This window comes from Nesoenas mayeri (assembly GCF_963082525.1).
Source record: "Nesoenas mayeri genome assembly, chromosome: 1".
NCBI lineage: Eukaryota > Metazoa > Chordata > Aves > Columbiformes > Columbidae > Nesoenas > Nesoenas mayeri.
The window spans coordinates 103,343,524-103,368,529 of NC_137541.1; positions in this window are offsets into that span (position 1 = coordinate 103,343,524).

Below are 25,006 nucleotides of genomic sequence, written 5' to 3' on the forward strand. Positions count from 1 at the left end.
GGAGGTGTTATTGTGAAAGAGAGAAAAGTCTGGGGGGAAAAGGGGTGATTGCAAAAGATTGACAAGTCTTGGGCCATGTTGAAGGGTATCAGCTTTTCCTTTTGCACCATGCTGGGCATATTAGAAGTTGCAGCTATGTGCCCTCTAGCACGTCCCCCACCTCCTGTATTGGCCAGCTGGCCTGGTCTGTGGCTTGTTAGCTCGTTGTTGATATGTAAATGGCAATTCACCCTATACTGAATCTATCATCTCCTGTGGCTGGATGAACTGGTTTTGCCACAATGTTTTGGCCATTATCCTTATCAGTACATGACACTGCTGTGGCACGGACACTTTGAGATATACCTGCTTTGTTGTGGACATATTCACAGTACAGGTGCTTTGAGGTGTCCTGTTCTGGCGTGGACTCATCCACAGGTTGCAGTACCTTCCACTTGAGTTCATGCCTGTCCAGTACAGCAGCACAGAAACAGCAGCAATGATCTGGCCATCTGCCTGTCCAGATGCAACACCATTGCTGTTATCAAAATGTTCCCTGGCACAGCAGAGTCAGATGATGAGCAGTACAACAAAAGAGTGAAAGCAAAAAGTAGTCGCTAACCAATAGTTAGGACAAGGGTCAGTGGCTTTAAACTGAAAGAGAGTAGATTTAAGTTAGACAGAAGGAAGAAATTCTTAACCACGAGGGTGGTGAGGCACAGCAACAGGCTGCCCAGAGAAGCTGTAGATGCCCCATCCCTGGAAGTGTTTAAGGCCTTGTTGGATGGGGCTCTGAGCAACCTCATCTAGTTGAAGATGTCCCTGCTCATGTCAGCGGGGTTGGACAAGATGATTTTTAAGGTCCCTTCCAACCTGAACCATTCTTTGGTGCAAGGATGCAACTTTGATACATGTAAGGTTCTTTTGTGGATTGGGAGAAAGCTAAAAATGCAAATGTATTTGCAAAAGCCCATGGACAGCAATTTCATCAGGAGACACAGACAATCTTATATAACCGTGCCTCACATTGTGTAACCAGGGGCAAATATTTAAAATTATTTTTTAACAACAGTCTTCGGTCTCTTGCACTCTGTGCCTGAGGGGGAGGCATCTGTAACATTTTGTTTCACCACACAGAGACTTCAGGATATTTTTTTTTCTTTTCCTGATCTGTTGGAAAGCAAGCAAAACTTTTTGAATCTATTATTCCCAGTTTCATCAATGCCTGTGTTTTAAAAGAATAAAGTTTGACTGTATTTTTGCCAGTGGCAATAGACTTTAGTAAAAGCTTTAACAGAATCAGTGCTCCTATGAAACTTACTGACTTTGCTCCATCATTGATGTGGCAGATTGGTAAGTGGCTGAATGTATCTTTGTCCACCTGCATGTGTTGTTTGCTTTTGTATGTACAACATAACCTCCTTGTTTTGATTTGGCACACCTATGGCAGCTTGAAAAAGCTGCTGTTTTTAGCAGAGGGATACAAATCCGTATGAATTTGTTATCCCTGGGTAAAGGATGAGCAAATAATACTCTGCCAGATAAGCAGGTAGCCAAGAAGTAGCTGACCCAACTTAGTCCTGACTAATGAAGGAGATTGCCTAAAGAAGAGGATCAGTGCTTGTAACAAGGCAAAAGCATTTTTTTTTTTTACAAGCAGCCTTTCTTTGATTATCAGAGAAAGACCTAATTCAGCTGCAGGGCCAAGAGGGTTTTTTTGTGGTGTGCTGGGTTTTTTGTCTTTTTGTTTTGTTTTAGATAGCTTGGGAAAGCTTTTTGTGCTTCTCTTTTGATGGATCCCTCAAAAATTAAACGATAAACCAACGCATCTGCAAAGACAGATACATGTATCAGAAACTTGGAAAATATTTTGATGGGAATACAGAAGAAAGCAGGCTGCAAAATGAAGCTGCTTGTGATCTGAGATTGTTGTCATCTTACTTGGTAAGGGTGTGCCAAGATAATGTCTAAGGCTATGGGCAGTACCTATAGCTGCTATATGAAGCTGGGCAGTTAATTAGAAAGGGCTTATTTTTGTTCTAACTGACAAATAGTCAAAGCAATGTTCTTGCAAGAATGTCTTTGCATATGAATCACTGTTATCTGTAGGGCAGTGGGAGCAGCTGGTTGAAGGGAAGACAAGTCAGGAGAGCCTGTGCTTCAAGTCTGCCATTCCTGTCATGTTCATTATTGGCTTAAATTCATAAAGGACTGAGGTCTCCTAAATGAGAAGGAGCATCTTAAAAGCAAAATTTTGATCCTTACTCACCACTCCCTAGGCCAATTCTTTAGATAGGCAGGTTTTCTTACTTACATTCACTGAATATTTAATATTTTATTTCTGTGCACACTTAAAAACAGCTGCTGGAGCAGCAGTTAGAAACCAAGCCTATACATTTTCGATCATGTTTCCCTGTCAGTACTGTGCTGCTCTGACTGAATCAAAGTTTGTTTTTTTTTTTTTTCTTGGTAGCTAGCATGGTCTTTTGGATTTAATTTGAGAATAATAAGATAGTACTCTGGCATAAAGTTAGTATTTTATTCCAGTAGCTTTCCAGTGTGTGGCATTTGGTGTGAATAAAATGTAAGAACTTCCTCGCATCTTAGCTGTTGCCAAGGGGAAAAAGGAATTTCCAACTGTCCAGCTGCAGGTGCAAGATAGCACTGGGAAGGAGCAGACCCAGGACAGGTGACATAAGCTGGCCAACAGGAGTATTCCATACCATGATCATCATGCTCCATATATAAGTAGGAAGTTGCTGGGGCTTGCCCTCTTTCCCTGATGGCCACTGTCCAGGAGGTCTCCTGCTCCTATTCCTGTTCCAATCTCTGTGTTTTTGCTGTGCTCGCACTGTCCACCCTCTGGCCTTCAGCGCTGGGAGTGGACGTTCCAGCACATGTTTGAACAGCTTGGCATATTTTATGATATTGATATTATTATTAACTCTTCTTAAATTATTGTTATATTAAATCTGTTTTCATTTTAACCAATTAGTCTTACCTTTTCCCTTCCTTCTGCCTGCAGAAGGAAAGGCAAAGAGAGAGAGCACAGCTGGTTACTGTTTTAGCTGCTGCTCAAGGCTAAACTGCAACAACTGGTAAAAAGATTTAGCAGGTTGTTTCTAGTCCACTGAATATTTAATTTTGTTTTGCCCAGGAATATGACTCCAACAGGAAGGGAGAGGAACATCCTGACCATAAAAGCTGAGACAGGGTGGTTGGGATAATGGGTGAGTTCTGTACAAAATAATTTGGTTAAAATGGAAACATCCCTTTTCCCCGTCACACATGTAATGACTTTTCTCTGTGTTACACAAGGCCCAGTACAATGTACAGCTGCAGTGCAGAAGAGGATACCAGGCAAGAAATCCCAACCCCATGGTGATCAAAGAATCATTTAGGTTGGAAAAAACCTTTAAGATCATGGAGTCCAACCACTAGCCTAACACTTCCAGGTCCACCATCAAACCATGCCCCTAAGCACCACATCTATGTGTCTTTTGAGTACCTGCAAGGCTGGTGACTCCACCACTTCCCTGGGCAGCCTGTTCCAATGCCTGACAACCCATTCCGTGAAAACAGGTTTTCCAATATCCAATTTGAACAACTTGAGGCTTAATGTTATAACTGTGCCTTGGGCTGGTGTGGTCATGCGAGGGCTGGGCTGTCAGGTGAGTGCCTCTGCAGCATCTCTTGGTGAGCCCTGGTGCTTCCCCACTCCCAGCTCTACCTGTTGCAAACTCATTCTCTTGATGCTTGGGGTGTTGTGGTGCCTTGCCGTCTGGCAGAGGTGACACTCTACAGGCAGATACCAAGAAAGCAGATACTGCAATGCTTGCTGCTGCAAAACCTGAGTCCCTTAACCCATCTAACCCTTCTGTCTCTGACTTACACAGCAGATAATGCTGTAGAAGCCATATTAAAAATCCGCAAATTACTCATGTAATGCAGTAACAGAAGGGGGGGTGACAATAACAGACCTCTCTACACTTGCATTTTACTCTTTCTTGTTCTCTTCATAGCAGTGTGACATCTGTTGGGTGGGATGGAAAGTTCCCCCGTTCCAGAGGTGCCACCTTTTCCAGCACAAATAGTTTTTTATACTCCTCAAACGCCAGGTTTGATGCACGTCAAACCTGGGTGCTGCGTGGACTGTGCCACATTGCACGTGGGATGCACACCCGTGCTCGCCTCCCTCCTGATGGCGGGGATAGAATGTGGGCTGCAGAAGAGCTGCAGAGGAGTGGGGCTGGTAGGATGGATGTGGCCTGACAGAACTCATCAGCCGGCACCCTGAATTTTTGAGGCAAAGGTTATGAATGTTACTCTTTTGTATGTTTTCTGAAAATGGCTGCTGTAAGACCTCCAGTTGATCGCAGTGTTTTAGCAGGTCGTAAACACAGATTTTGTGTAGGTACTCAGTGTGGCTTCCTTCTGCACAGCATGATATGCTGCGTGATGAACCTTATTTCTGCAAACCTCTCATAAATGTTTTGTTGTGCATTTTGAAATGTACTTAATTCTATAATAACTATAATTCTATAAATTAATTCTATAATATGTTATAGAAGGAGTTTAAGGAATGGTTAGCTGTAGGCAGTACAGTTTTTCAGTATAATTGCTGATCTGTTGTTGAAATTATAGTTTCACCTCTAGCGATTGAGGACCTCTGGATCTGTCAGCCTGAATGATTTCACATGCTTTTTGGGCCTACAGCTGTTAATAGACTACAAAATCACCAGTTTGATAAAACAACTCAAGGAAGAAATCTTCAATGCACCTTCATTTTTCATATTTTGTTTTTCTCTGGCAATTGTAGCAAGTCTTTCTGCTTTAAATGTAATTAAAGCATCTTATCTTGTCAGGGAAACATAATTTCATAACGTATAGGAGTTTTCCAGTATGAAGAATATGAATTCAAATGCTTACTGTGGAAAAAAATCTTATTAATTTCAAATGAAATGACAGGCTTTTCTCATATATTTAACCTAAGTTTTAAATCATTGACTTAGGGGTTAACTGTATTGCATAATTAAGCAAACCCTAGAAATTTTGAATTATTTTACAGGAACTTGAGATGTATTTTATGCTTTCTGAAATGTTTTTTCAGTATATTGGCTGCCTTTTTATAGCATTTGGCGGTATTGAGTAGTGAGTTATATAATAGTTTAGGTTGGAAGGGATGTTGAAGATCATCTGGTTCCAACCCCCCCGCCACAGGCAGGGACACCTTCCACAAGACCAAGTTGCTCAAAGGCCCATCCAACCTCGTCCTGAACATGGATGGGGCACCCACAGTGTCTCTGGGTGGCCTGTTCCCATGCCTCACCACCTTCATGGTGAAGAATTTCTTCCTTCTATCTAATCTAATTCTACCCTCTTCCAGTTCAAAACCATTACTCCATGTCCTATGACTACAGGCCCTTGTAAGAAGTCCCTCTCCAGCTTTCCTGTAGGCCTCTTTTAGGTACTGGAAGGCTGCAATAAGGTCTCCTCAGTGTCTTCTCCAGGCTGAACAACTCCAACTCAGCCTGTTTTCATAGGAGAGGCATTCCAGCCCTCTGATCATCTTTGTGACCCTTCCCTTGACCCTCTCCAATAGGTTCGTGTCCTTCATCTTGGGGCCCTCAGAGCTGGACACATAACTCCAAGTGGGGTCCTGTAAGTATGGAGTAGAGGGGCAGAATCGCCTCCCTTGACCTGCTGGTCACACTTCTTTTGATGCATCCTCTGAGTTAATCTGTATTCTTCAGCTTGTTTTGAAATGATGCATTCCTGCCAACACTATTATCTCACCATAATTACTGGATTGTGTTGTTACAGAGCTTTCTGGTCTTTATGAAGTCACTGCCTTTCAGTGTAAGTGCATCTCTATTTTAATGATCTCCATATAAAAGCTGTCTATATTTTTAGAGTTACAACCGTAAGCACCCTGACATAGAAGCATATGCTCCTCTTGTTTCAGAAAAACTGTCTTGTTTTCTTAGTATCTTGCCAGAATCTCTTGCAAAGTGTGTAGAGTTATCAGAATGGAAATATTAATAGTTTGCAGAAGAAAATGTAAGATGAGAATGTGGTTTGACCTCCTTCAGCTTAATGGTTGAGTTCCAGCAGCATGGAGGCTTTGCAGCATACTTTTAGCTTTTATCTTTTGGATTAAGCACAGTCTGAGATGTCCTGTCAAAATAGCTAGATGCTGATAATTATAATGCTTGTTGATTACCACCATTTTCTGCTCCATAAATTATTGATCTTCCACTTCCTCTTGTAAAGTCTCATTCACTGAAACACAACCTACTATTTCTTACCTCATGCGTGCTGAGATCTAAGAGCGAGCATGTAGTCAGACGGGCTGAGGAATAGTGATTCATCCCATTGCAGAAACACCGACAAACAATGATAGCTTTCCCCTTTCTATTCGTGACGGTTGGGATTGAGAGAAATTTTTCAAAAGGTTTCATGTTGTGTCAGTGCCTGAAATCTCAGATTCTCATTTCTTTTCGGTCTAGAAATTTCAGACAATAATTTTTTTTCTTTGTCTGCTAGATGATCTCCAGCCCTGCTGAAGCCTCATGAGCTACGGTGATTTGATATTTCCAGTTCTGAACTCTAAAGGCATGGTCTTCAAGTAGTATCAGATAAGTGAAAGATAACTGATTTTACCACTGGAAATTAAAGGTCTTTGTTACTAAGATTAAGTCTTTTCAACCTTTGTTTTCAGTATCAAATGCTATATTTGGGTCTTATAATGCTTGTTCAGCATCACAAATACATTGAGTAACTCAGCTGAGTAGAGTGATCTAGAATGCCACCACAGAGATGTTCCTAAGATAATGATATAAATACAATTTTGTTTGCTGGATTTTTAGGGGTTTGTTTGGTTGATTGGTTTAAGACAAGTTCAAAGATTGCAAAGGAGAAGTGGTCCAACTTGTCAGTAATTTAAATGTGCCAGGAAGCACTGTCTGTACTTCCTTCAGTTACACTCCAGCTGGGACTCTGCAGCTGTACACAAATATAAATGTTGCCTTATTGAGTGAGTTATAAAAGACTGACCAGGAGAACCAGCAGACTGGCACTGGCAGGACTGATCTTTAAATGTTTGCCTTTTGAAATGCTGCTGAATGTAGGGGAGCATCAGAAGGGGTCATCATTCCTGAATTTTTTATTCCAAAGAATGCTGTGGGGAAAAAATATTGCCGTAATGGCAATTAAAGAGTTCTACTTTCCAATAATAATAAATACAGAACAAAAAGATAAACTCAGAAAGTCATACCTGAAAGTGCTCTCTCAGCACAAGATATTCAAGGAAAGAAAGAATTGATTTGAAAAATGGGAATTGATTGGCCTGTTAAGTGAAAAGTCTCAGAACAAAAAAAATTAGAACTGTGAGAGAAAGAACAGCTACTTAGTGCCCTCTTTGCCCTTTCTTTAAAAAGGATTTGGGAGTGCCCTTCCTCCCACTGCAAAAGTGCTCAGTATTACATGTATGTGGTTTTTCATAAGGTACTGTGGAGACATTCCTAAGCAGTACTCCTGTCTTGAGATCTCTGGGCTTACACATTTGCATGCCTGAAATATTGTCTTGGCATCTTCCCCTTTACGCAAAGTGAAAGAAGCATTGGCTGAAGTTTAACTTAGCTGCAAGAAAGACGGTTTTATTTGTAAGTGAAATTAAGTTAATGTATGCACTTTGACATGTCTCAAGGCAAGTGAAGCTCTTTGTTTTAGAGATATTTACATAACTTCCTATGCCTTTCACATCTTTTTGTCATTGCACTTTCTGTTTCTACATTTCCTGTACCTCAGAAAACAGACAACTGGAAAATAAAAGCTAAAAATCTACTTCACCATTAAATTAAGATACTATTTCTGATATTTAGGGGAAGAGAGTGGATTTTCTTGGTTTTGCTTTTTAGTCTCCACTTGATTATTTTCCACATGTCCAAAGCCCATAGATCACCAGCATGGGCTTGAATTGAATTTGGACAATGTATCAGTACTTTCAGCAATATGAATGCTCCAGCAATTGCCACTGTTGGTGGAACTTGTGAAAGTGATAATGTAAAAGTAGAATTTTTCCAGCCAGTTCTTAATAGTGGCAGTTGTAGAATCTTAGTTTTGCCTTTAGATATTGGGAGAAGTTGAGGATACAGTCTTATACTACCAGAATACAGCAAGGCTGGAAGAGAGGTGCAATTCTCCAAGCACTTATGGGAAAGAAAAAAAAAGTCAACAAATGCAAGCTCATTTCTGGAAGACAGGCAGTTTGTGCTGGTTACAGTGACTGGTTTCCTCAGAAAGAACAATGGACAATGGCTGATTAATTACAGCTGGAAATATTAAATGTGAAAGCCTTCCAGCAGAGTCAGCTCAGGTTTGCGGCAATGATCATTTTACAACTGGCATCGTGTCAGTCTTCCAGCAGATTCCCTCCTACTCACAGAATAGGTGAATAGGTGACTTCTTACAGTTGCCAAGTAGTTTTGTGCACAGGGTTGTTTGCTAAAAATATGTTTGCTTTCCATATGCCTCAATCTAGTTTTGTCTTGCTTGTCTGGTATCAGAACTGTGAGATGATTGACTCCATGTTCCTGCTCCTTATTTGCGCTCAATAATGATAAAGACTCGACCTTGGGGCTGAAGCAGGTTGACATTACAGTTTCTGTCTACCGAAAAGCCAGTATCACCTTCACAAATATCATATGAGCAGATTCAAGAGACGAGGTTTGAGAAGGTAAGGAAATTCCAACAAATGCCAGCAATGTTCCCACTACTCTTGCTGTGGGCAGGGACTCAATAGAGTGGGACAGAAACCGTTCTTGTTCACAAGGAAGGTGATTAAGTGACAGGATGTACACATTGCAATGAGAGGATGAGGCAAATCCCAAGCCCCTGAAGACCACGCAGGAACATATGCTGTGATTGGGAAGTCACTGAACATTTAGGGCCAGAAAAGTAGTGGAGGAGAAAATTAATGATGTTTCATCTAGTAGAAATAAATAATTGCATTAATAAAATACAGGTCTTTTATTTCAAACTTTACAGGTTGTCAATAGTAACCTATTCTCTCATTTTTATTGTTGTTATTTAAGAACTATCTAAATGAGAGACCAGAATTGCCCCATTTGTCAGAAGTGCTGAGTACTTTCTTTCAATGAAAATCAGTCCTTTGTAAAGGTTATCAGCATGGATATCTGAAAACGGATTCTTAAAATCACAACTTGCCTTACATAATATCATTCTACACTTCTGCAGGAACTCTGGAACCATCCTCAAAGAAGCTGAGGAATTAAGCTGCTACATAAGCATAGCTGCATATGATAGCAGTTGTTCCTTCCTTGGCTGCATTTGTTATTTTGACCTTCTTTAGTTAAAAATATAAAATGTGAGTTAATTTGACACTATAATACATTGCTACAGTAGCTCCGTCATAGCAGGGCTGAGACCTGCAGAGTGAGCAGAAGTGTAAAACTTCAATTTAGATAAATGAGGTACTTAGGTGCAACAATGCCTACAACAATAATGTTATCTGAGAACAATTCCTAACACTTGTAGTACAATTTTTATGAGATATATGAATCATCTGTCTTTTGGGGAACCTGTTGTAACTTCCTTCTCCTGATTCTGTGTTAATATAGCGATCTAATTTCTTCTTTCTCACTCATCCTCTGGAGAGAAAAGTAGTAGCAAACACCAGCATTTAATAATCACAGCCTTCAGAAGGCAATATATGCACTTCAAAAGAATATGAATAGGCTGGGAGCATGCAGAGTTATGGAGGAAAGAGCAGCGTGTTCCTCAAAATTTGTGAACACCCGTTTGGAAGGATGCTGTGGAGCAGAACTGCCACGGAAGTTGGCACCTTGCAGTGACTCAATCAGTGTGCCAAGGCTTACTATGGATTATTCTGGACCAATGGCTTCCCCAGCAGTAGATGTTATTGAGATTAGTCACACAGCTTTCATGCTCTGTGCTTCGGAAAGAACCTTGGAATGTGTTCTGGCCATCAGGGGAGACAAATTTTTGGATGTGATGCCTGCCTGGTGTATAGCAATCTGGGCAGAATGGATGGATACCTTTGGATTGCTACAGTTCATCTGGCAATTGATTTTGTCTGGAGACAGGATTAGGGCTGCCAAGATAGTTTCTTGGCCCAGTTACCATTTACACTGTGAGTTCTCCCTGGAAAACCATGCAGGCATATCTGGGGATGTCTTCAGTTAGCGTAGGGTGCCACGTGGGTTGACTATATTGTTTGATCAGATTTTGTGTGTGTGTTTCATTTGCTTATGCCTGCAAGTAGACCATATGGTCACTTCCAGATCAAAAATCTTACTGGAAAACTCTCACTACTTGTTTTCCAGGAATATTGTAAAAATGGTGAATGACTCCTGTTACATCTTTTTCAGAAGGATATTTTCTAATGCTTTGTCCAGATTGAACAAGGAAAACTTACCAACTCTTTTGATTTCCTGTTCCCCATGTGCTAAGGTAATGCTTAACAAAGTATAACAAGAGTTGGCATAATCCAGGAATGCTTGGCATCACAAAATCACAACAAGGTTGAAATCTCAGCAGTCTTTATCCCTTAAGCATAAATTTAAAATCAAATGAAGCATACTGGAACAAGTGTGGACAGGAAAGAATTGGTAGTGCTTACTGCGATGTAATGTTTTTTGGTCTGAAATGATTTGGATTTCAGAAAATTCTAATGTAATTTGAGCATTTAGGTGGTGAACTGCAAAGCCTATTGAGTCAGTGCAGTCCTGTTGTCCCAGTGGTCTGTGAATTACGGACTCACTGGAGATCTGGATTAGCCTGACTGCACGTGGAAAATATTACCTCATGTTCAAATCCCATTTCACCTTTCTCAAGTCTCATTCTCCCTCAAGTCTCCCCTAATACCCTTTGCCTATTTAATAAGCATAATAACAAGAAGTGCAAATAAGCCCAGGTTTCATGCTGTTTCATTTTTTATGTGCAGAAAATATAGGGGTTACTAAAAGGTTAGTGATTAAAGCCTCAGGTTGAATGTAACTGGGTTTCTGTGATCCTTGGTTGGACTAATCAGAGAAGGTACAGTTCCTTTTCTTTACCACCTTTTATTGCATTACTTCAGTGATATTCTCAAAGCATTCATTTGAGGCAGTCTCTGCCATGCCACCGCTTCTTTAGAGCAGATTTCATTTCACTTTGGCGAGGAGATTCAGTGCATCTAACATCGGTACGCAAATCCCTCATGCTGTCAAGAATGAAAAATAATCCCTTCCCTATGCCTTCTGCCACATACACAGATGTACAAACATGTCCTGGGGCAAAATCCTAAGCATACTGAAATCCAACAGGGCCATTAAGGTAGGGATGGAATAGAATATACACACACACACACACACACACACACACATGTATATATGTATTATGCATCTCCAATATGAGGCACAGGCTTTATTGTAAGAAGAAAGAAAAGAAACAAAGTAAAAACACAACTGGTAATTTGATGTTTATACTGATAAATGAAGAACAGCATTAACTAGCTATTGCTAAAGTTATTGGGGGGAGTGTTCTGCTTATCATTTCAGTATATTCCTTGATTTCCTCAAACTGATTTTTGGTTAATTTTCTCATAAATAACACCTCTATTTTTATATGGTCAAAGCTTCAAAGTGAGGCAAGATTCATTAAAGATATCCAAGGATGTTGATCCTCACACTGGTCAGGGCTTGAGATAAATGGGTACATCAACCCTAAAGATGGGTATTGTTCCAGCCATTACCCCATGGCAGCAGGTGCTACTTAATCAGTTATTACATCTTCATTGTGTGCAGGCACCGCATTTTGAATCTGCACTTTTTTTTGACGGGGATAGAGTTAATTCTCTTCATAGTAATTTGTGTGGTGCTAAGTTTTGGATTTGTGATGAGAAGGGTGTTGGTAACGCAGGGATGTTTTTGTTATTGCTAAGCAGTGCTTGCACTGCCTCAAGGCCTTTTCTACTTCTCATCCCACCAGTGAGTGGTCTGGGGGTGCACAAGAAGCTGGAGGGAACACAGCTGGGACAGCTGACCCCAACTGACCAAAGGGATATCCCCTGTCATATGATGTCATGCTCAGCAATAAAACCTGGGTGAAGAAGGAGAAGGGGTGACATTTGACATGATAGCATTAGTCTTCCCACGTAACTGTTCCATGGGACGGAGCCTGGCTTTTCTGCAGATGGCTGAACACCTCCATGGCCATGGGAATTATTGAATGAATTCCCTGTTTTGCTTTGCTTGTACACACAGCATTTGCTATTTAGCTATTAAACTGTCTTTATCTCAAGCCATGAGTTTTTGCACATTAACCCTTCTGCTTCTCCTCCCTATCCCCACTGGTGTGGGAGTCAGTGAGTGGCTGTGTGGGGCTGAGCTGCCAGCTGGGGTAAAACCATGACAGAATCTATTTCACACACTTTCTATAACAGTAGATGACATGATTAGCTCAAGGTTGCAAAATGAGTCAGTGAGGGTGCTGTTATCTGTTACGATCTCAACTATTTAATCTATTGAGCTATCACAGGCAAGATTCTTGGCCCAAATGATTGGCAGAATGGTGTTAGTAGGAAGGTGACAGAAAATGACAGGGTCAACTTAAAGGAAACATCAGATTCTATCAGCTGAATCATTCACAAACAAAAGCTGGTAGCCTAACTCCTGCCAGCTACTTACTAAAAATATAGTATTCAACGTTGTTTATTAAAATGCAATCATGAAGTATTGCCTTCTGTTCTATGTCTCCACACTAATAAGCAAGATATTTAGTAAATCAACTGCTTCCAACAAACAAGAAGCAACTAATGAATATGAAAGCCCTTCTACAGCACTATAAAATATTATCCAAAACAGCAAACACATCTAGAAAACAATAGAACTTAGTTGTTTCTACTAGCATTTCATTTGCATGGATGCAGTTGGCAATTATTTAGGAGTCATTGATGTTTTAGAAATCTATTTGTAGTATGGTATACTGAATCACAAGTTTTTCAAAAAGTATGTGATATGATTTGCAGTGTGCTTTAGGGAGGAATTAACTCTTTGTAGCAAAGCTAATGCCTTCTTCAGAAATGTCTTGTTAGAGCAAGAGTGCAAATGAAACTGTGAAACAAACATAATGGGACTGCAAGACCACCACAGTAGTGACACCTTGTCTGCCTTTCCATTTGCTCTCTTATCAAGTAAGTTTTCAAATCTAAGGGCCATCTTCCTGATTTTTCTCTTTTTGCAGTACCTAGCAAAAGCAATTTCTGGTCCAGAGCCACCCATTTGGAGTACAGCCCAGAGAACAAGCAAAACAAGGGGGTGCTCCTGGCTCCGTTTTTCATGTATCAACCCTAGAACTGCTGTTCCTGGCAGCTTTGCTCTGGGGTCAGTTAAATCTTAAACATCTCATCTGCTTCTGTGGGTCATAATGCTGGGTGCTTTTGAAAGATACCTGTAATCAAGGTGGAACTGGGCACCCTCATACATCCAAGATGGTGTCAAGAAGCAAGAAGGTCTACCTTTTTGATCCACATGGGAAAGGATGTGGGTAGGAGATAGGTATGCCACCTGACAGTCAAAAATAAATAAAATGAAATGTTGCTTTCAGATGTGGATCATATGCACACTTATGGACTAATTTCAGCATAGTCTCAGACACATACACAGTCAGATGGTAGGCACATGCAGTACCACATACTCCAGATCAAATCTGTCACCTAAGATGTCAATAAGATTGCAGTAAAACCACCCAGTAGCCTGTAGTGGGGTCAAATAAGCTCAAGGATGAGTGTCAGTGTGGTAGGAAGCAAGGTACAGCTGTAAGACCCATGGGCTTTCACAGAAAGAGATGCAGATGGCAGCTCCCCATAAGTCTTACCAAGCAACTCACCACCAGAAAGGGGAAAACTCTGACAGAGGGACCTTCTGACTGACCAGCATTTGCCCCACAGGGGCTTCAGAGGACTCGTGCAAAGGGATACCTACAAACATAGAGCAGGGGGCTGGTTGGACAAACATCACAGATCGTGCAGGAGCAAGCTTTCTCTGACCTAGCTTCAGGGTTTCCCAGGAGCTCCTGTCTAACTTGCAATTGAATTGGATGAATACAGAAAGAGTTGAGACTTTAGCATCAGTTGCAATTGTAAATTGTAAAGCTTTTATATATATAAAACGAATGAAAATTCAATAAAAGGTGTCAACCTCTTAATCTTCCTCCATAGACATTCTTTGAGTTAATTCATTCAGAGTGACTAGTAGCTGTCTTCACCATGCTACTGTTGTGCAAACATATGTCTGCTCTTGGCATGGTTGCTTCTGTCTCAGATGAAATTCTAGATTTTTTTCATTCATATCACACTGTCAATGTCCACCCTTCAGCTAAAGTTACCAGGGGTGGCATTATTGTATAATAATAATCATAATTATTATCCATCATTTTCCTTTTATTACTTTTTATGGGCAATGGCTCTATACAATGGCGGCATCTGAGCTAGTCACCCTGGGCTCCACTGCAGTGCTTAGGGATGAAGAGATATGTTAAAGTGTGATCTATCTTCAGCAGAAAAAGGTGAGTCAGCTGAATGGATCAGGTGTAGGGAGTCTTGGGCAACTGTCACGGAGGCACCCCGAGGTTAATTTAAGGAACAACAGGGTCAAACCAACTTTTATTAAACTGGTGAGAAACAGGGTTTTAGCACTCCAAAGGTGACTTAAATAAAGGTTCGGATATCAGTTGAGGAAAATTATTAAGGGGCAGCAACTAATACAACAGGTGGTCCACAGTATGCATGCACGTGGCTTCACTTGAAACAATGCCGGAGTCACCCTGAGTCCCGGAGAAGTACACACTTGCCTAAACACGGTGCGGGATTATTTTAAAGAGATACACGTACTCGTAGTGAGTACAGGAAGTGTACACTCACGATTCTGCGAGGGTAAATTTATAATACACTCGCAATCCTCCGAGGGTTAATTTACTTCCACGTGTAAGTGTGCACGGAATATTACACATGCTTACGTGGAAGCATGGGAGGAAAATGCACTCACGATTGTGCAAGGAAATAATTTAAAGTATGCGTGCAAATGTGCACGGAAAGTTACACGTGCATATGTGCACGGAAGGAAAATACACCTGCGTTTCTGCAAGGATTAATTTTACACGCGCTCATATGGAGCACGGAAAGTTATACGTGCATATGTGCACGAAAAGTATAAATATACTCGCAATCCTGCGAGAAGTTTTACTCATACCCGTGGCGGCGAGGCAAGCGGAGTCTCCATCCCGGGGAGGGGGGCTCTCGGCGGCAGCATCTTGTTCGTGCTCCGAGAGACCCACACAATGGATGGAGTCTCGACGAGAGTCCCATTTTTATCTGATCAGACCTGACTGTAGGCATTCTAGAAGCTCCTCTGCACGCCCACTCACTGGTGCCTTGGCACTCCCTTCTCCTAATGGCCCTGGCCAGGGTGCTCTGGGGCCAAACAAAAGAAGCTGTTAGCCTCAAGTAGCAGAGAAAGAGAGGAGATGTGCCCACTCCTCCATATTGAAGGAGGGAGGGGGAGAGAGGGGGCAGAGAGGGGAAGCGAGGGGGGGTTGCATTCTGCCACAGCAACCAACTCAGATAAACAAATTTAAACTATAAAATCTGAAGTTCGATGAGAGGAATGCCACTCTCTGACTGCAGTGACCACTGTTTACCTTGCTATTTTCCACTGTCCCATTGCTCTGTATGTTCCCACTGCTTCCCGTCTTTTTCTGCTAGACAGCAGAATTTCTCTCTCTTCTACTTTGAGTCTATAATTCACATTTGATACTCAAATTTTTGCACTATGCCAAACACACTGCGACGCTGGCCTGTAAATGACTCCAATACAATTACTGTAACAAGCCTTGTTAACAGCACGTTCCCAACAAGAGGGTACTTAGACACGTTTGTAAAAGTAAGGATGTACTTATGTTGGGCTAAGGACAACATTACCAAGGTATATGTTTAGATTTCAATATGTGCTTTTTTTAACCCAGCCACAGCTTGTAACTCAGTTGTCTGAAGCAGTTGATCTACAACTCTGCATCAGCTCCGAGGAAGTGGGAGCCTAGATTGCATGTTGTAATCAGGAAAATTACCATTTGACTACTATTGATGTTTCCTTGGCACTTCATCACCGGGGTGTGATTGCCCACAATCACTCCTCGCCTTTCTATTGCATCTCATTCCAGTCAAGGATCTCAACATGTTTTAAATACGGCACCAGATTCGGTGAGAAGCTGAGTGTCTTGGTAGTTGATTGATTAGCTGTCTTCTTAATAACATCTACCCTTTTTATGAAATCACATTACATTTCAGATTCTTTATGCATCTGACGGTAACTGTTGCTGTTGTTAAGTTTGGAAAACAGAGTTGTGTTATTTGAAATTCTTATATTTAATGTATAGCGCTCAGGTTTTCAGACCTCTGCACAATGTGTGGTTCACATTCTCATCAGCCTTGTCAGACCTGAGCCAAAAAAGAAGAAGTCCACCCTATGTCTGCAGGTTTACAACACAGAATGCAAAGTAGTAACAAGGCCTTTAGTACAGCAATGGTTTAAATTGGTTTTGTCATCTGTTATTGTTTGTAAATGACTTCCATTTTTAAGCAACTGTAGGAAGGGCTTATTGATTGTGCTGCTTCTGCAATGCAATGAGATTTTACAGTCTAATTAAAGCGTTCGCCAGCAGTTTCTCTCTGAATTTTTATGCAACCTGTTAGACTTACAATATGAGAATGAACTGCCTTATTGGGTTTTTCTCAAACTGTCAAAACATTTAGCAATCCTATCCAGGCTGGTGCTGTGGTCTTGCCCACAGAAATGAAACATCATGTGTGCAGAGGGAACAGAAGTGCAAGTAATCTATACGAGAGGTCTCCTTCTTCTGCCCTTAGGTGATGGGTAGTAGAACAGGAGAACTAGCATGTCTGGGTGGGTCTGCTTTTTGAATTCAGTTCTTTGTATAATTTATGGAGAGTAAAATATGTTTTATATGCTTTTAATATTTCTTATGCTACTGGAAAGACAGATGCACAGAGGAAGAGAGAAACAGTTTGGGAAATCATGGGTTAAGCCATTGTATCCTCCATCTATTGGTTGTTAGCACTGTCAGAAGCAATGTGTTTTGAGGTTCCTTCAACACTTCAGTACTAATTTGTCTGCCATTCACACATGTAGATGTTACAAAAAGAGAAAAAGCTGCCTAATGATGTTCCTTACATAAAGGTTTTTCAAAAATTGTGTGCTTATAAGGAAAGGTTAAAATCAATGTCAATAAAAGAAGAAGTACAACAATCAGATCTGTTCTTTGAAAAAATCTTAGTAATCTCTCTTTTATTTTAAACAAAAAGGGAGGCAAAGCTTTTGATAGATTAATTAGAAGCTGAAATGTGTTTATTGCCTTCTTTTTTATTTCTTCTCATTTTCTGTTGATGAGGCTGACTTGATCAGCTCATATCATCTTTGAGCTCATTTCATCATGAACTGATGAAGAGCTTGAAAGAACCTGTGATGCCTAATAAAACCAGCTTTCTTAAACTTTGTTTAGGACTCCAACTCCAGATACTTCTCTTTGGCTTGGAGGAGGGGAAAGCTTAGAGAAAGGAGAGCTGCTTTCCACCTGCCAAATTCCGCCCACCTTCCTGCAGCCTGGCTCACTCATCCACTGAGAAGTGGAAAAGATTACTCGAAATAAACAAAGGTATGCAAGTCCATCCTCTGTAAGGATACTTCTGTGAAAACAATAATTTTGTTGTTTAGGAATTAATCTTCTGTTCTCTCACTTGAAGTTGGCTGTGTATATATGACAGAATGATTGCCTAGCAGCAAAATACAGTATTGCATGAAAAGTAAAAGTGCCTGGTAAACACTGAAACAACCACCTAGTCCCGAGGAAAATGTCACATTTATGATTTGGGTTCAAAAAGGTACACAAAATTCATCATAGTAATGGGCATCACAGTATAATCTCACCCATTGCTGTCTTGTTACCATCCAGAATGCTTAGAGGGCTCACTCTGTTTTTCAGAGATATAAAAGAAACCCGTCTAATGAGATAATGACTTGGCAAGAGACCACTGGTTTACAAAATATGCACAATCAGGTTTTCTAGCAATTCTTCAGAACTAAATTGAGTTGGGCACTTCTAAGAAACTTGAGTTGAGCTCACTTTGGGAGAGCTCAGCTCTGTCCAAAGGGTATGGTGGGGTCTGAGGAGGGCAGCAAGCTGGCCACTGAGCTGGTGGGACGGCACTCATGCCGCAGGTCCTATATTTATCATTCCCATTTATTCTCCTTCCACCAGATTTACAAGGGATACAGAGGCACATTTTTGTGTCCATGTGGTTTCTCTCTCTCTGTTTTGCGACAAGGGGCTTGGAAAACGGGGAATTTCTCTGTATAAATCTTCCTCTTCACAGCACAGCCTTATAGATTCAGACAGTGCCCACTTGCAGGATAAATCTGCTTGGAGGGGAAAGGAAAAACAACGTTCCTGGTGCTGCTCTTTCCCTCAACCTGTAACCTGTGAGAGGGGCAGCCCACATGGGACCAACAAGAGCCACAGTAGCATGGAGATGTAGCGCGGCCCTGGCTGTTCCTGGAGCTGCTGATATCCCTGGGCCACCATTTGCACAGTCAGCTTCTGTTCACCAGCACTCACACGTTCTGGCAGCACTGAGGCTGAGTTCAAACATGGTGCAGACAAGTTATGCCTGATGTGCTGTTGTTCTTTTAATGGCAGTTGTTGGGTTTTAATGATAAAAGTCAATTGTGTTTTCTCTTGCCTCCTCCTCAATTAAAATGCCTCAAAACATGGGAAGGATTAAAAAAGCAGTAATGAAACCTGATATAATTTTACTTATATAGCTCAATGGAACAAATAAAAGTTCAGCTTCACTACAGCTGTGTGTAAAATTTGTGGGCAGCTGATGTGCAGCTATGCTAATAATAAAAGCAATGATACTAACAACTTACTCCTGGCTTTTCTCTATTAGGTTTCTCTTACCGGAGATAATAAGGAACCCAGAAAATGTTTCAAGTGGGAAAAGTGCTTTGCTTTTATGGAGTTTTCAGTTGATATTGGCAGTTAAGTGATATAAATGATAAAAAACCAAAAAAGGTATGGATCTGATTGAAAGGTAAAATCCAATTCTGTCTGTAGGACACTCACTTGCTCTTTGCTATTGGATGGTTTTGGAAAAATTTTGTCTCTCCCTCTCTTATTTCCCTTTCTGTCTGCCATCTACCTAGATTGTAGTCTTTTGTGGTTATTGACTACCTCTTACAGTTCTACAATGCCCAGCTTAGGGGGATCTCAATTCCAGCATTGTGGTTCAAACACAAACAGAAAGACAACTCAATAAGCAGTGACCATTCTTCTCCTCTTTGATACCGGCTGGGTTACAAGGGTTACAACTGTGAGCCTGTAGAAGCTGCAAAGGAGTGCTCTGAATCGGCATCAGGATCTGCTGTTGCACTGGTGACACTTGTTTTTGGGTAAAAACGCATGCCCGTCGTCAGCAGGGACCTCACGGAAAGGTGCCATCCAGAGGAGCCTGTCGGGACCTGCAGGAGGCACTCTGAGCCCACGAATCCCCACCTCCAGGCACAACACCCTGCGCCTCTCATCCCCCTGACATGGCCTGCCTTCAACTTGCAAATCATATTGCACCTTTGCTGGTGCCTGAGGGATCACTGCAGACTGATTCCGAGCACTAGCACGTAGCACCTCAAAAGTACTTTTCTTTTCCATCTAATTTAAAAAGAAAAAGAAGCTATTGTATCTTCCCTCTCTTAACAAGCCAGACATAATACAACTTCTTAAAGTTCCTTACGTCACTTAAAATGTATTTTTGAAGGCTACCTGTAACTGAAAAGCTCATTAAGTTCATGGTGACCTTAGATCCTGAACATCCTCTGAAAAGCCTTGCACTGCATGAAAATAATTTCCTTAAAATATTTCTAATTTGACTTACATTCTGAAAAGAAGTGCAAAGCCAATTTGACTAATTACAAATATATCTCATTGTCCTCTTATCTGTGAGAAAAGATAATGTTTCTTTGTATGTTTTTGTTCTGCCTTGTTACACAGTACGAAAATTAAAAAAGTTATTCTGATGTACCTGATACCTGTCACCTTTTGTTTCCCTTCCTCATTCATAAACTTTGTTTTTCTATGAAAGATAATGGAAACATAGATGAGAAAAAAGATAATGGATATTGTAGTTCACATAATTTCTGCTTTATTCTTCTGAAGATTGCATACACAGGCACGAATGCTAATTTTCTTAAAACTAATGGGAAATCTCCACGCCATATAGATTTACTTATTGCTTGTAATTTCTATCTCCTTTCCTTAATGTTTGAAATTTTCCTAGTAATAAATGTGCAATGTTTATCTCCTTGTGTGACTATTCTTCCCCACTGCTCTCTCATCCCTCCCCCTGTCTCTCATTTAAGAGTGTCTTTGAGGTTGGAAAGCACATGATGGCTGACACAGCCAGTGCACTTAGACTGGTGTTGCCTGTGATTAATGTGTGATCTGAGGCCAACATCCCATTGAATTTTATCTATTGACATTGGTCCTTCACTTGTGGCCTAAATTCGCTGAAAATGCAACCTCACTTTGGTTTCTCTGTGCCTATATTAAATATAATAACAGGAAAGAGGGATGTATAGCTGGTGTCCCTAACCACCCAGTGAATTGTCTATTCATGGGTATCAGTCTGAAGGTGTGGGTCTGTAAATCGAGCCCAAATATAACTGACTACCACTGCATGGTGAGCAATTTGTAATACTATCTGCTCCCAAACTGCCCCCCCACCTCCCATACTGGAAAAGGGTAGGATCAGGCTGCAAAAAGCATAGGAATATTGTTTTCCCCAGTAATTCTCCTCCCTGGACTGCGTATCTGGGTGTGCAACCAGCAGAGGCACCCTGGTCAGTGTGGTAGAGCTACAGAGAATCTGCTATAAGGTATTCTTCAGGGCATTTTATTTTCACAAGGTCTAGGAAGGGGACAGTGTACCACAGCATGCTGAGGGCAGCTGAAGCTTTTTAAAATGCCTTTGGGTTGGATGTTTTTTCCTTTTCAATGGAGAAGGGAAGACTGAATTGGATTTTTATGAGGTGTTCTTGTAAAGGCTCTCAACAACAGGCAAGCTGTCTTTGTCTTTTTTCTTTTCCTTCCTTTAACTATCCTTTCTTCTTTCCTTTTTAACTATCAACTGGGTTTAAGATAATAAGGTTTGCATACAATTATTTGATGAGCAATTGTTCAGTATGTGACTCATCAACACACATAGCTTGCCTGTGTGACTCCGTTGTACACCATACTCTCCCTCTTGCAAACTCGGCTGTGGAAGAAATTTCCAAAGAAAGAGCACTGACCAGCAAAGACGCAGGTCTATAAAATTCACTAGGATATGGATGAATCCATTGCAACAAAAGCTTGTATATCTTTGTAACTCTCTTCATATGAGTAGTCCCATGAGTTTCCATGGAATCGCTCTTGGATGTCAAATTAAGAATATGAATGCATCTGCTTGAGCTGTGTTTAACTTTCCTTTATTGTCATGACCAAATTATGAAAATTACTGGAACATAGTCATATACCTAAGCAAAGGGGTGTTTTCAGATGTCTAAGATGTAAGAAGGTACATTTTCTTCCTTTAATTTCTGAATATCTTCCCCTAAACCATCTAAAAGATATCACCTCTGTTTCTGGGTGGTGACAGAGGAATAAAACTAGCTCTGATGCTGATAGAATTAGTGAGGGACTCTGGCTGTGCCTGGACTGGGTAGAACCATTCCAGGAGGGCACCTGTGCAGGTAAGGTATTTCCTGTAAGTGTCAATGTAAACTAGCTTTCTGGGACAGAGGCAGTAGTGTGCTTCTGGACTGACATTTACTTTTAGAAAATAAGTCTCAGAAAGAACATTTTGGTGTTTGTTTCCTCACTGTTGCAGTCTTACCTGGAGGAAGTTGCTTAAAGCCACAGAGCCCCCAGGCGCGAGTGGTGACTGTGCCAGCAACACCCAAGGAGGTTTGAGTGTCTTCTGGGGTTTCCTAACTTCATAATGCATGTAGACAAGGACAGATACATTATCTAGACTCCAAGATTCACCACTCATGTGCTAAAGGCTCCAAATACTAATGCAGTGTGCATTTTATGCAATGAAGAGCTCCTTAAACTCCACTGATGACTGTTTTGGATACATAGAAAATGAAGCAGCAGTAACAAGTCTGGAAGAGTGTCTTAACTGGGAACAAGGGAGCCTGCACACCCAGGGCTCAGAGAAGCCATCTGGTCTCCCACTGGCCACCTACAAATTCATCTGTGCCCTTCTGGGATGAAAGACATTTGCACTGGTGCCAGCCAGTGCCAGGATTTTCAGTCAAGAAAATGAACATGAATTAAAAAACATCCTGAGCCTTCATTAAGTGAAAAAATAAAAACAACAGAGGAGTTGATATCTTCAGTAAAAATTTCAAAGGACCTTACAGACTGTATGATTTGCTGCAGGGAGGGTTTTCTCTGGCAGGATTGCCAACACACGCTCTGCTGCAGCAGTGAGTGGAATGAACAGATCTTGGAGGGCGGGTGTGGAGATCTGTGACATCTTAGGTGTCTCAAAAATAGGCTTGAATGTTTTATTTTCTTTCTGCTCCTGTTTGATACTATTTATGTTAAAGTAAATCTGCATGTACAATATTGCCATAAATAATCAAAGAACCACAGTCCCTTAAAGTGTTTTTTGCGATGCACTCATAATCGTTTGGAATTTCAATATGAGAGTTGTCAAAACGTCTGCAGTCTCCTTATTTTAGATGTGGGAGGAAGAGAGAACAACAAGCACAGGCCAGCTAGAGAGGGAAACAGAAATGGTGTGTGATTAAAATGATGCTGTCCAAGGTCTTCTGCACTGCTAGAAGTACCTTAGGAACCTTCCTAAGGAACCTTAGGAAAGATGGACTAGACAGAAACAAGAGGTAACTTTATATCATGAGTTCAAATCTGTGGTTTGGGGCCTGGAATAAGAACTACTTCCAAGGTAATTTGTAGCAGTCCAGGGACCGCTGTGTCATGTAACACTGTATTGTCCCTGAGCTTCTGTAATGCCTCTGGTGCAGGGCAGCAGTGCCCCAGTTCAGACCTTGCTCACTCTCTTCATCCCTGGAGACATTCCAGGCCAGGCTGGATGGGGCTCTGAGCAACCTGATCTAGTTGAAGATGTCCCTGCTCATTGTGAGGGGGGTGGACTAGATGGCCTTTGACGGTCCCTTCTAACCCAAACTATTCCATGGTTCTATCATTCTATGATTCTACAGTTGCTGTTCATGCTGCAGTTGTACCTCAGAGCCTTGGCTATATGTCATGGACACACGGTACTGAATGGTGGTTGAACCAAAATAGAAAGTCCCATTTCCAGGCTTACAGCTTTTATATACACCAAGAGACAGCCAGGAGGAGGTGGACAGGCAGAAGCCAGCAGTGCCCAGTTGGGCTAGCACTGTAATTTCTGCCATAGTCTGGGTGCAGTGGGAAGCCCCTCACTCCTGGATATAAACCCCAAAGCTATTGAAGTGAGCTGATTGCCTCTGAGAAAGCTGACAGTGATTTCCAGCACGGCTTACTTACAAAATATGTGAAATATCTGGTCACCTTGCAGAAGCAGCAAGCAGAGTTCTGATGAACTCCCATCCTCAGGCTTCAGTTCTCCAGACACCCAAGTCTGTGGCCAAGAGACAGATGTTCTTTGTTTCCTGGGATCTCTGCCTCCTTCCTATCTGCAGTGCTCCCCTTGCTCTGCCTTTTCTACCTAGGATGCCATGTAGCCCTACATCATTAAACATAGTGTACATGGATTACATTTGATAGTCCAGCCATGACCTCTTCTTGCATTGCTGCAGGTTTGTCTAGCAGCATTTTGCCTGCCTGTTAGGGCTGGTGTGTGTGGATCCTGCACATTTTCCCCTTTTGGACCAGAGCACAACTGATGACTGTGAGTCCCTCAAGCCATGGAATGGTCTTCAGCACATAGCCAGCCCACCACAGGTCTCTAAAAGGGCTTCCTCTGACAGAGAGTCCTTTTTGTGTGTGTGTGTGAAAAACGTTTCCCGTATTTTCTACCAAACTTGAGCTTGCTTTCTCAAAGAAAAGCCCTAGCCTCTTTAAATTCAGTTTGTGCTAGAGGAGAGGTGTGAAATATATTAAGCAGATGAAAGAAACCAAATTAGTGTAGGGATAGACTGTGCAAGGGATTGAAATTCTACCTATAAATTATTTAAAACATTGAATTTGAATTTACAATATCTCTTTAAATCATTCTGTGTATTCCATAAATGGAGGTAAGTCTTCCAGAGACATTCAGCCTGCTCCCCTGTGCTCAGCATCTTTTTCTTTTCTTTTCTTGTTCCTAAGTACCTGAGAGCTTTCTCTTGCTCTCTCATCATGCTACATTTAAAGTTCCCTTCAGGTGGAGTTTAAACACTTGGAATGTGAGTTCACAATATTCTCCTGTAAGCAAAGACTCTACTTGTTTCTGCTAGCATTATATGTTTAGTCCCTTCCAGACAGAGATACACGAGGAAAAGTATGTGGTTTATTCACTGTGCTGTGTAAGACTCCCCTTTTAGCATCCTGGTTTGATTCAATACTGAGTAGGAGACTGCCGCTGTTTTCTTCTCTTTTTCACTTATAGGGGAATGTGGATACACACAGAGCCATGCTCACGGTATCATCTTCCTTATCCTTGTAGTAAATTGCTCTGGCTCAGAAAAAGAGGCTGTTTTTTCCTTATCGAATATGAGTGCTAGGCTTGGGATCCAAGGCTCCACTTATTGCCTTGGAGAGGTTTTCAGTCTGCTACTGAAAGTGCTAAAACCTACACTTCTGCTAAGTCGTTGGAGGAGACACCATCCCCCAACCATGTGGGTTTTAAAACTGTTTTAATATATTTTTAAGTGTGATGGAC